General features: G+C 37.0%; 1 protein-coding gene across 1 annotated transcript in view; it reads left to right on the forward strand.

Annotated features, from left to right (window-relative positions):
- The window catches only part of LOC150109852 (A disintegrin and metalloproteinase with thrombospondin motifs 9-like), a 605,150-nt gene that overhangs the window by 322,415 nt on the left and 268,873 nt on the right, over positions 1-13,862 (forward strand). The window lies entirely within an intron of this gene.

Consider the following 13,862-nt stretch of genomic DNA (forward strand, 5'->3'; position numbering starts at 1 on the left):
TTAGGTGTACATCATAGATCTCCCTACAAACTAAAAGTGATTGCTGATATACCAGGATATGCCTTGTATGCTCACATAATAGCACCCAACCATAATACCCTGTATGTGTTCAACATCTATATACCAAAGCAGGATGCTCTGGCATCACAAATCCTGGATTTTGTTCAAAACCATCTTTCTAGTATAGACCAAGAACATGTCATAATAGCGGGAGACTTTAATTGCACTCTTGACCAAGAAAAAGACAGACTGCAGTGTGCTGAACATCATAGCCAATTAATAAACAAACTTCAAACACTGGTAAATGATAATGAACTCATCAACATCTTTCGGCATCAACATCCTGATAAGAAATCCTACACATGGAGGTCAGCAATCACAGCGACAAATAGGCCACTCTACCAAGCACGACTGGACAGATACTACATTTCCAAACACACCTTGCCTCTAGTTAGAAACATCTCACACATCCCTTCCTACATTTCATATCATTGCTTCACATCAAGCTGCAACTTTCATTATCTTTGGAAGCATCCAAATCAGGAAGTGCCTATTGGATCTTCAAAAATGCTCTCCTGAAAGATCCAGCTTATATAATAAACACTCAGGCTTTAATAACCAACCTCACTCACTCAAAAGTGGATACAGAACCAATGAAAACATGATGGCCCCACTTAAAATCATGAATAAAATCCTTTACGCAGATCTACAGTCACCAGAAAAATCAAAAGATGAACATTAGAATCTGACAGCTTGAAGAACAGCTCAAGTATCTCCCAGAAGAAAGCCCTGAACATCATTCTGCCTTCCAAGCCATGCAAAGACAGGCAGAATTATCGGCAAAAGGTGCCCTACTTAGATTGCGGCATACAGAAATAAATCTTTCAGACGCCCCCACAAAATATTTTTTCTCTTTGGAAAAAAAATGCCAGGCAGCAAATTCCATCTCCGCTATCAGACTTCAAGATGACAGTATCACAGAAAATCCAAGTAAAATCACCTCTGAAATCCTACAATACTACAGGAATGCATACAGCACTGCAGGAACATCCCATCATGCCATTCACAAAATACTGAAAGAAACAAAAAAAATCTCTGCAACAGATCGGAACCACTTAAAAAACAAAATCACGCTAGATGAAATGAAAACCACATGCACATCTTTGCCAAAGAACAAATCTCCTGGCCTTGATGGTCTCACATCAGAGTTTTTCCAAGTCTTCTGTAATCAACTTGGACCACTTCTCCTCAAAACACTGCAAGAAGCCTACTTCAATGGCCTCCCACAATCCATCACGACCTCAGTAGCACGATTGATACCAAAGAAGGGAGACCACATGGATATCCGAAACTGGCGTCCAGTCTCCCTAATTAATACCAATTGCAAAATCATTTCCAAAGTTATAGCAAACTGAATAAAGCCAACACTGCCTGAAGTTATTGACCAGCATCAAACGTACTCTGTCCCAGGAAGATCAATACATGATAACCTCCATTTAATAAGAGATCTCATCCACATCGCAAACAGCCAACATGAAAACCTAGCACTCGTCAGCTTTGATCAGGAGAAGGCTTTCGACAGGGTAGAACATGAGTACCTGTATGAAGTTCTAAAGGCATTTGGCTATGGTCCTCTCATCATTGAAACAGTGCAATTGCTTTACAGAGATGCACATTTCTCTTTAAAAATCAACAACAGGCTCACTTGCACCTTGTCATACTCTCGAGGGATCAAGCAAGGATGTCCCCTCTCCAGTCAATTATACACACTGGCCATAGAACCCTTCTTAAAAAGAGTACATGACACCATCATCTCCAAACGAACCAGCATAATGGAGCTACATCAAAAAATTACCCTATCAGCATATGCTGATGACGTCACTGTAATAGTCCGAAATGAAGAAGAAATGACAGTAACCGAGGAAGCACACAGACTATATGCACAAGCCTCAGGGGCCAAATTAAATTCTGCAAAAACCATGGGCTTGTGGTCAGGCAGATGGTAGTCTAGAAATGATTCTCCGATCGAATGTACCTGGTCAAGCGAAGGACAAAGATACTTAGGTGTGCACCTTGGCAACACCAAAATATATAACACACTGAACTGGACACAGCTGCACAACCGTTTTAAACAGGTGCTAGGTAAATGGAACAGCGTTCGTTCCATGTCTTCACTTAGAGGAAGAGTACTAATAGTTAACCAGATGGCTGCGAGTGTCTTATGGCATGTCCTCAAAGTACTCACACCTCCTGAAGAATTTCTCTACCACATTCAAAAGGAAATCAAATGTTTCCTCTGGAACAAAATTCACTGGACAACATACCCACAACTCTGCAAGCCACTCAGCAAGGGAGGCCAAGGCCTGATTTCCCTTGAAAACAAGATTAGATCCTTCAGGATAATCCTCCTCCTAAAGACACTTCAATGCAATCACACTTATGTAACCACCTTCGATTACATCATGAAATCATCCACTAGAGGACTTACACTTTCCAGAATCCTCCGAATGGCCAGTCCTGCACCATCTCCTCCTAAACTACCTCATTTTTACAAAGATGCTCTACAGCGATGGAAAAACACAGGACTTCATCACACACTTACAGGATCGAGTCAGCTATACTTACAGAACCACTAATTTTTAAAAAGAAACATCACAATTCTCACAACTGGCCAGCATTCACAAGCGTACCAATGAAGAACCCCGAAACTGAAAAGCAATATCAATAGCTGCAAGCCTCCATTATAAATGCCTATCAAGATATCGCTACACTTCAGAAAATCCGTATTCCTTCTAGAAACTGCTCGGTGCCAATATTTCATCTTGTACAGTCCGAAGCCTCACTTCCAATTCTTCCCTCCAACTACAAGAAAATATACTACTTACTCATGTCTGTATCTCCATCCTCACCCTTCTTATATTCATCCTTAACACTCTCATCTACAAGGCTGCATATGCCACTCAGTTTTCAGTGGGATCTGCCATATAAATCAAAGTGTGCCAAACCAGATTCCGACATACAGTGGAGACTATGGCATAACATCTTGCCAACTCCTTCTAAGCTCTACAAATTTCAGCTAAGAGAAACGGATCTGTGTCTATTCTGTGACGTTTCAGGTACCTTGGAACACACATATCTAACCTGTCCCACAAACAAAGTGATAATCACCTATGCCCTGAATACTGCCTCTAACACCTGTAACTACGCACACAGCCAAGAAGACTACTGGAATTTAGTCCACACAGAAGAAAATAGACACAGAACATGCAATTTCCTCTTCATCTGCACTAAGGCCGTCATCTACAGCCTCTACCTAAAACAGACAAGAAATAACCATCACCCATCCATCACTGAAACTGCACAAACCCTCATGTATATCCTCCATCGGAAACTAAAAAGCAGGCTTTTATTGGAACTTGAATACTTCAAAGAAACAAGAACTGTCGTGAAATTCATAGAGGAGTGAAATCCAACTGGTACCCTCTTTTGGATTGACGACGACAATACGCTTCATCTGAAAGATAACTCGGACTGAAACTGAACTGTAAAATTTGAATTCATTTACTGCATTCTCTATTGTATATCCGAAAGGAAAATGTTTTTTTTCTCTGTAATATATATACTTGTATACTTATAATATGTTTTGCACAACACATCTCTAACACTTCCAACAGAGCTCTAAAAAAATTAAACATACTGAAAAGGCTTTGTGGAACAAATTGGGGTGCAAAGCCAAAAATCCTCAAAACTACTTACACTACACTAATAAGGCCAATAATGGAATATGCAGCACCTATCTGGTCACCTTCGGCCTCATCGGTAAAGAAAAAACTAGACAAAATACAAGCAAAAGCATCCAAGATTATCATTGGTGCAGTCTCATCCACTAACAACATCAGAGCCCAACAGGAATGTGGGCTTGACGTGCTGGAGGACAGACGAAAATTTGCCACCATAAAATTCATAAATAATATCAGAAGCTACCAAAGTGATCATATCTCCCTAAAAACTTATGAACATTGGAACCAAATTTGCAGACTTCACAGATTATCGACTTTACAATATGATGACACTATCAGGAAAGAAATAGGTCTTGATCAGCTAAATGTCCACATAAACAAAGAACCTCTATTTTCCAGTCCTTTACCTTCAAATACCTCCATAAATCTAAACCTTACCAAACTCTGTACAAAAAAAGAACCAAAAGAAATGCTTAAAGAAAAAGGCCTAAATACCATCAACCTTCTTTCATCCTCCAAACAGGTTATTTGTTATACCGATGGATCATCAGACACCAATATGATTAATGGAGGCGCTGGTGTTCTCCTTCTACTCCCGAAAGGTGAAAAACTTGCAATAAAAGTTGGATCTGGGAGAATCGCTTCCAATTTTACCAGCGAACTCTACGCAATAATTAAAGCACTAGAAGCCTACTTAAATCTATCATCATCTCAACAATCTGAAGGAATTATAATTTACAGTGACTCAAGATCAGCTATGGAGGCAATCAAAAATGGCAATACCAAGCTCACACAAGACATCCATAAACTCTTAAATCATCTAAAGTGTTTAGGTAAAAGTTGCATTTTACAATGGATTCCTGCTCATGTAGGCATTGATCACAACGAAGCAGCTGATAAATTAGCAAAAGAGGCCAGAGAACTCAACCAAGAAACTCATATGATAACTCTTGCTGATGCCAATGCACTAGCAAAAGCTAAACTAATTCCATTGAAATCAGTGATACAACATCAAATTCCCGAGATCAATGCTGACAGAAGGACCTCCACCACGATAGCAAGACTACGAACAGGACATTATAGAGGAATGAAGATCAATACAGATGATACGAGAACATATAGAAACTGCAACAACTGCCCCAATACTGAACTGACACCCACTCACATCTTTACCTGTCCAGCAATTACAGCAGCCTTGCAAGAAATAGATCCTAATCCTGAACAACAGCTCTATACAAACAAAATCACAGACATAGCCAAAGCAGTACAAAGAGCACACGGAAACATCTAAGACTCTTCAAAGGACAAGACAACAACAACAACTTATAATATGTAAATAGTCCTCGTTACCTATCGTCTAATGTATATTTTAACAAGTTAAATAAAATAAAAAATATATATCTATCTATCAAAGGGAATCTTTATAGTGTGTATACAAGGGACATAGTAGAGGCATATCAACTTGTATGCTTCTGCCATGTCTTCTCACAGTTGTCTGTTTTCTTAAAATTTGAAGACTCTGCCCTCCTCATATGTAAATTCCACAGGTCAGATATTATGTTGGTTAACTACTGATGAATCTTTTCTTTTAATTGTCCTTAATTTCTGCAGAATCCAGGCAACTGTATCTGAGTACACAGTCCTGAAGCATTGAAAACTGGAAAATAACTTCCATATTCCTACAATTTAGTTTTGTTTTCAACATTGCAGTTATCCACTGTGATGATTTAACCACCTTAGCAATGTGATCTCGGAACTTTAACCATCCACATCATCATCTCAATGTCCAATAGTGATAAAGACAGAAAACTCACATAAAAAATCATGATATTTAATTGTAAAATTTTTGCCTATGTTTCATAGGCATCTTCAGTTCAGAAAAGGAACAACAAATTAAAGAAATAACAGAAACATTTTCCCAACTAAAATAAAAAAAAATTAAATACAAAACCTATATAATCAAGTATAGTTTCTGGAAAAATTCCCATGTTACTCCTCTTAAACACTATTAATATAATTACGGCTATTATAGCCTGTTTTAGGACAAATACCCTAATTTTGCAGATGCAGCTTGCAGCCTTGACATAGCCCTACACTCATTCCAACAAGGTTCTAATGACGGTCGGACGACGTCCGAAACGGTCCACACCCCGTTAACTCCTGTCCCAGTTTCCACATAAGGATACCCCTCCCCTTCGTTCCCCCCCTCCCCCCACAAAAAATGCAGCCCTAAACAAAATAATATATATATATATATATATATATATATATATATATATATATATATATATTATTAATAGTAACCCGGGTTTCCAAACTTATTTCCCCACGTCAAAACACACCCCATGTTCCTTCCCCCCATTTATAAACAACCTTCAGCAAGATCTTGGAATTGGAAGGCACCATAGAACCAAAAACAATGTATGTACAAAAATTTTTACACCTCTTTTATTCTGCCATAATTGCCTTCTATACTCACCCATAATGCCCTAAAAATATATATATACCCCTTTTTTGAGTAATGTTAGCCAATGCATTAAAATAAGGGACACTCCTAAACAAAAACAGGCTATAATAGCCATAATTATATTAACCTATATAATTAATTAAATAAATTCAGAAAAGTAGCAGATTATTGAAACATTGCTATCTCCTATAAAGGAAATCGACACAGACTATCAGATCTAAGTTTGGGCAGTGGAGAAATGTTTCACAAGTTTCCATATAAATATATTCCATGAGAAATCTGCTGTTATGAAGGAATTTTGTCTTATTCCAGAGAACTTTGTGTTTTGGTAGGGATGATATGTTCAACAAGCCCTGATTGTTCCAGCCCATGGTACTGGATATAAGGCATGTTCTTTGTGACAGATACAAGTAAATCTCCCAAATTGTCCATAATAAGATAAGTTTTAGGAGAAAAGAATTGGTTTTTCAACTGATAACCTGAAAACGAAGTGGAAGAAGTTGTCTTTGGAAATCAGAAAAAGATGAGGATTTTTTGATAGGACAAAAGGCCACAAAAATATTAAGAGACTTAAAAATTTTTGCAATATGTTTAGAAATTCCTTTTACATAACGGAGTGCAATAAAGTGATTTCCTCTTGAGACTCACACGAGCAGTTGTGTGAGTCTCCTTCTGAAATGTGAGGTACTAAAATACCTTCCATCCGGTTGACAAAGAATTAGCAGATCCAAAAAAAAAGACTATTTGACTGTTTTCTTATTTTTCTAAAATGAACTGAATTCTGGGATGAATTACATTTATTTTTATTATCATTAATATCCCAAGACCTCATGGAATCACAGACTCATCTAGGAAGTCCCTTTTGTCATACACACAACTCATCATATTGCACCTTAAATAGATTCAAATTCCATGCTCTCAGGCAATGTATTCCAATCATTCACAACTCTGAATGCAAAAAAACCTGCTTTTCACTCCCTTGTTCACACTCACCTTATACACATTCCAGAGATGATCTCTTGTTTTCTCCTGATGTCCCACCATGTAAGATTCATATTAAACAAATATGTCAAGGTAGGTGTCAATCAGTAACACTCCACCTCCCTTTTAACCTTTTCTATCTTTGCAAAATACTGTCAAGATGTCATCCTCATCCAACTATGTCTCACTTATGCCACTATTTTTGGGTGAACAAACTCAATGAATGCAACTATTTTGTTTCCCTTGTTCCTGATACTTCTGGCATTCATATACAAACATAACAGCTCATTCCTGGATCTATAACAAGTTGCACAAATACCACTTATTAGATGTGACATATCCGTACTTTCTTTGAGCCATTTCTTTTTCTCCTTACTCATCCCAGAACACCCTCTTCAAATCAAACTGTTTTCCCTACATCTTCCCTTTTTGTCCACTTATGCATTATCCTCTTGGAGCATCAACCTTTCTCATGCTGTGTTTCCCTGTTCACCCTGAGTCTCCCTGTTTCCCTGTTTGTCTTGCACACACTGTTCTCTCATTTTCTACACTCATGCTGTCATACTACCCACTTTTTCATTCATAAGGACCACTTCAATCTCTTCTTCCTTACTCTCTCACTCCTTCACATTGCCTCTTACTTTGCTCAGATTCATTATCTGAACTCCTTTCTCTTCACATATTTCTGCTAACGTGTCATTCATAATTCTTGCTGTCCACCTCATCACATTCACTCTCACTATTTTATTGCCAGTCACACATACTTGTTTGCCGTTATTCCCACTCATCGCCTTACCATTAAACTGCACTTTTTTTTGGACATCATCATTTCTCACTATCATTAATTTCACTCTGTTTTTTAATATATAGATTCATTTGTACATTAAAAAACATATTTGTACTTTTTTTGGTGCTGTCATTTCCACACACTGTCTGAACATTTGCATTTTGTAAACAAACTTAAATAAAGACTCAAGTTTGTACAAGGGTGGTCTGAAAAGTTCTCGGCCTCGACCATAGGTGGCAACACTATTGGCAAGATGTTTTTTTTTTAAATTGGTACATATGTCATAAGTATCCATGTGAAATTGCAAGTCATTCTATCAAGCAGTTTGTTTTATACAGCTGTCTGAAGCAAAAGTGTAATCTGTATCCCTTGAAATGGATAAAATTGAGTATTGTGCAGTTATAAAATTCTTTGTAAAAGAAGGTTTAACACCAAAAGAAATTCATTCGAAGTTCATAAAGGTTTATGGGCACTCCTCTCCTTCATTTTTGACAATTAAGAAATGAACTGCCGAGTTTAAATGTGGCTGTACTAGCCTTGAGTTGTCTTTACAATTTTGGCGATGTGTCCCCTAAATTTTAACAAGAAGGTTTAACACCAAAAGAAATTCATTCGAAGTTCATAAAGGTTTATGGGCACTCCTCTCCTTCATTTTTGACAATTAAGAAATGAACTGCCGAGTTTAAATGTGGCTGTACTAGCCTTGAGTTGTCTTTACAATTTTGGCGATGTGTCCCCTAAATTTTAGATCCTTATCCACTATAACCCCCAGATCTCTTATTTCCTCTATCTCCAACAATATATTCTCACCAAGCATAAATTCTGCATCCCATCTTTGTTTTCCAAATTTTAAAACCTTATATTTTGCAACATTGAACTCACATTCCCATTTCCATGCCCAATCACTCAATCTATTCAAGTCTTCCTGTAAGGCCACAACATCTTCACTACACTTCATGGTTCGTCCCAACTTTGCATCATCTGCAAACAACTGAATATCTCCATCAAAATCTTCACCTATATCATTAATATACAAGTTAAATAGTAATGGCCCTAAAACAGACCCCTGAGGCACTCCACTAGTGGCTTTCCTTTTCCTGGATATCACACCCCCATACACAACTTGTTGATACCTATCAGATAGCCAGTCTCCAATCCAATGCACCAATCTAATATCCAACCCCATCTGCTCTAGTTTGACTGTCAACCTATCATGAGGTACTCTATCAAAAGCCTTTGTGAAATCCAAGTATATTACTGTGTATCCTTTTCCTCTGTCCAAGGAAGCAGTCACTTTATTGTAATAAGTAAGTAGATTACTAAAACATGACCTCCCTTTAGCAAATCCTGATGCCTGAGGAACAAGCAGATTTTAAGAAATATAAGGGTACCAGAAATCAGATCCATTGCTTTAGACTGATCACAGAAAAGTATAAAGAATTTAGACTCCCTACGGTAATGTGTTACATAGACTGCTCTATTCAAAAGTCAAAAGCTTTAGAGAAGCTTTTGACTGTGTTGGATTAACTGATTGGCTTCGTGTTGGAAAGGGAGTTAGGCAAGGATGCTTACTTTCTCCTCACTTGTTTAGAATATATGCTGAGGACATCATACGTGAAGCATTGGATAAGCTCAAAATTAGGATAGGTTGTAGATTGATCAGTAATCTGAGGTATGCTAATGATACCATACTCCTCTGTAATGAGAAAGAACTGGGACAAATTCTTGATAAAGTTAACAAGATCAGTAATAACAGGAGACTTCAGCTCAATCCTAGCAAGACAAAGATTATGGTTCTCAAAAGAAATACAGACAAGGAAACAAGTGTACCTTAATGGAGAAAGAACTGAAATTGGCAAGTTCGAGTACCTGGGATCCATTATTAATGTGAAAAATTGCTGTTCAGAAGATGTTAGAAAATGATTGGCTAAAACAACAGTCGGAGATTTGTATAAAATCTGAAAGGATGGATCTATCTCCACAGAAACAAAATTGAGGATTGTGTACACAGTTGTTTTTCCAAAAGCAACTTATGGATGTGAGACTTGGAACTTAAAGAAGTCTAATAGAAAAAGGATAGCTGCTTTTGAGATGTGGTGTTACAGAAGGCTGTTGAAGATATCATATACTGAAAGGCAGACAAATGGATGGTGCTGGAAAGGATCAGTGGAACTTTAAGGCTCCTTTAGGATATTGACAGAAGAAAGTTGAAACACTTTGGACACATTGAAAGGATGGAAGCAGGAATTCTCAAAACAGTAATAGAAGATAAAATTCCTTGACAAAGAGGAAGAGGTAGTCCGTTAATGAGATGGATGGATAGTGTGTCTGGAGTGACTGATCTTCAGAGTTAAAACCCCAAGAAAAGCATACAACAGGACTACATGGCAAGGACTGTTGTGACAAATCACCAAGCATCTGAGTGATCATATGGCATCTGTTGATGTCCAGTGAACAGATGGATGGAATCTATCCAGATGCCTCTGATACATCATGCCATCACTTCAGAAGATTAATAGCATGTTTAAAAAAAAAAAAATAAATAAATAAAAAATAAATAAAAAATAAAAAATAAAAATTCTTTAGTTTTCTCAATAGGATTGATTTTCTATTAATATAGCATATACTGAATTAACTTCAGAACCCTGGTCAGGAGAAGTGTATATGCGACCACAGCAAAGATGCCACTACAACAACAGAAACAGCCCTGAGTCCTGTGCGGCCCACACTCACCTTTCTACAGCGGCGGTAAGGCACCGAGTGTGGCCAGGGGTGCTAAGAATCTTGCAGATGAAAACAGGCCGCCTCTTAAATCTATGAAAATGGCAATCGTACCCTCAATACTCGAACTTTGGAAAGAGACTACAGAATAGAGTTATTAATCAAAGAACTAACTAATATCAACTTGGATATCATATCCTGCTAGTGAATGAAACAAAAAGATTGAAAGAACTGACAGCAAGATGGTACAATGGCTCACAGATACTCCTCGGAGCATCCTCAAACAACGGCAAACAAGGTGGAGTGGTTTCATTGTTAAATCTAAGATCACCAAGTCGATCCTTTCTTGTAACATCATATCTGACAGAATAGGTGTACTCATAATTGGAATAGAGAACAATATAACAATAAAATTAATATCCTGCTGTGCTCCAATATCTGTAGCTGATAATCAAGAAATAGAAAATTTTCACATGAATCTTGAACAGGCATTAAATTATAAGTTAACATACACATTCATTGGTGGTGACTTTAATGCCAAAATAGGATGTGTAAAAGAAGATGAAAAGTTTATAGGACCACATGGTCTAGGAGAAAGAAATAGAAGAGGAGAGAGATTAGCTGAATTTGCTGCAGCTGAACAACTCTTTATCATGAACACTTTTTTCAACAAACGCCTAGGAAGAAGATGGACTTGGCAATCACCGAATGGAGACACAAAAAATGAAATTGACTACATTTTAACAGACTGTAAAAGATTGGTACAAAACGTTGGTACAATAACCGAAATATACTTCAACATAGATTCTGACCACAGACTCCTCAGAGCCATTATAAGAATAGACCACAAAAAAGAACAACATATCAGGGCAACATCAAACCATAAAAGACAACCCAAACTCAGACTACCACAAGTTCAGGAAGTACATAGAAGAGACCGAATGGACTATTAAAAACTGTTACATAAATGATGACTACATCGACTTTACTAATAAATTCAACGAGTGCAAGAAAAAATCAGAAATTCCTGTGAAACAAAAAAAAGAGAACAACTCTCACCTCAAACTCTAGAACTACTGAAAAAGAGAAAAGAACTGAAGAAATCTGAAGAAAATTTTCTAGAATACAAAATTATCTGTAAATTACTAAGGAAAAGAATTCCAAAAGACTACAAAGCTTTCAGGATACAAAAATTAAGAGAATCAGTGCATGCAAAAACCAGCCTGAAAAAAAAATAGAGAAAGACTTAAATTTTAAACAGTCAATTCCATCTGCTTTACAGGATCAAAACGGAGAAAAACATACTAATAGAAAAAGGATAGAAGAAATTATGCAGCATTTTTATAATGATCTCTATACAACTAAGTGCCAAGTTTAAGAACCTATCATTCCAAAACCAAGCAATATACCAGATATACTTCCAGAAGAAATAGAACATGCCCTTAAGAAAATGAGTCAAGGAAAAGCCTCAGGACTTGATCATGTTAAGGCTGAAGAAATCCAACAAGGTGGACCAATTATTTTCAAAGCCTTGGCTGCCAGATTCATGTGGTACTTCAAAGAAAGAAAGATTCCAGAGGAATGGAAAACCTCAAAAAAGGGAACAAGGAAGACATAGAAAACTATCGTCCAATCTGTCTACTCTCTCACATACATAAGATATATAAGATCATGAACAGAGTAATACTGAACAGAATCCAAAACACTCTAGAAGCAACTCCAGCAGAGAGCAGACAGGATTCAGAAGAGGCTTCTCCACAATAGATCATATCCAGGTCATTTCACAACTAACAGAAAAATGCAGAGAATACCGAATCCCTCTATGTTTCCTCTTTATTGATTTTAAAAAAGCATTTGATACCATAGAACACAATGCAGTAATCAGTGCCTTACTGGAAATAAATGGGGATCCTACTTATATCCACATGATAAAAGAAATTAACAAAAATAAGGCCACACAAATAACCCTATTTGATCAACCTATAAATATAGATATAAAGAGAGGGGTCCGCCAAGGCAATGTGATCTCCCCAAATCTATTTACCAGCACTTTAGAATACATTCTGAAAAAAATAGACCTAAACAGAGGAATAAGCATAGATGGTGAAAAGCTACAAATTCTTATGTTTGCCGATGATCTAGTACTGATATCCCACAACCCAAAAGACCTAGAAGAAATGGGTGAAAAAGTATACACAAACAGCAGTAAGATAGGCTTAGAAATGAATCTAGAAAAAACAAAATGGATCAAAAACATCTACACAAGTGACAGTCACCTATGTATTGATAACATCCCTATAGAACAAGTTGACTCATACAAGTACTTAGGACAAACAATAAAAACGAATAACGATTTATCTGAAGAACTAGCAAAAAGAAAGCTGCATGGCTATCATTCAACAGACTAAAAGAAACGCTTACTGATCCAAATCTTGACATCTCTCCGAAGGCAAAACTATTTAATAGTGATATTCTACCATCACTCACATATGGATCAGAAACATGGAACATGACAAAAAAAGAAGAAGAGACTCTCAGAATAACTCAGCGTGCAATAGAACGCAGGATTTGTAACATCAGCAGAATGGAACATGTTAGAAACACGGAACTAAGAAAGAGATCAGGCATAAAAGATGTGGTAACTGCAGTATATGAAAGCAAGATGAGATGGGCAGGTCACATAGCCAGACTCAGGGATAACAGATGGACATATAGAATACTCAACTGGCAACCAAGAATAAAGAGAAAACCAGGAAGACCACCTACAAGATGGGAAGATCCACTAGTGAAATCTATGGGTATAACATGGAAGGAGAGGCTCAAGATCGAGATCATTGGAGGCATCTTTGTGACCTGCACTCATGGAGAAATCCTGAGTGAAACACGGGTCCATCAAGGTAATACTGAATTAAGTACAAAATTATAAATATATTTAGTAGTTCAGTAACAAGATTAATAAAGTCAGTATTCTGTATGTGTACAATAGAAACAATAAAAATATGAAAGCATTAATTAAAAATTTATGTAAATATATATACTATATGCAATGGAGCATGTAGAAAACTGTTTTTCTTTCTAGATGGAAATTGGAGTAAAAGACATGCAACAAGATTTTTATTTGGAATTTTTTAGAATGTTCTAAATGTTAATTCTTAGATACTGTCAG

Source organism: Typopeltis vanoorti, chromosome 1 (genome assembly GCF_054136105.1).
Source record: "Typopeltis vanoorti isolate ZY-2024b chromosome 1, IOZ_Tvanoo_1.0, whole genome shotgun sequence".
In the NCBI taxonomy this organism is placed as follows: Eukaryota; Metazoa; Arthropoda; class Arachnida; order Uropygi; family Thelyphonidae; genus Typopeltis; species Typopeltis vanoorti.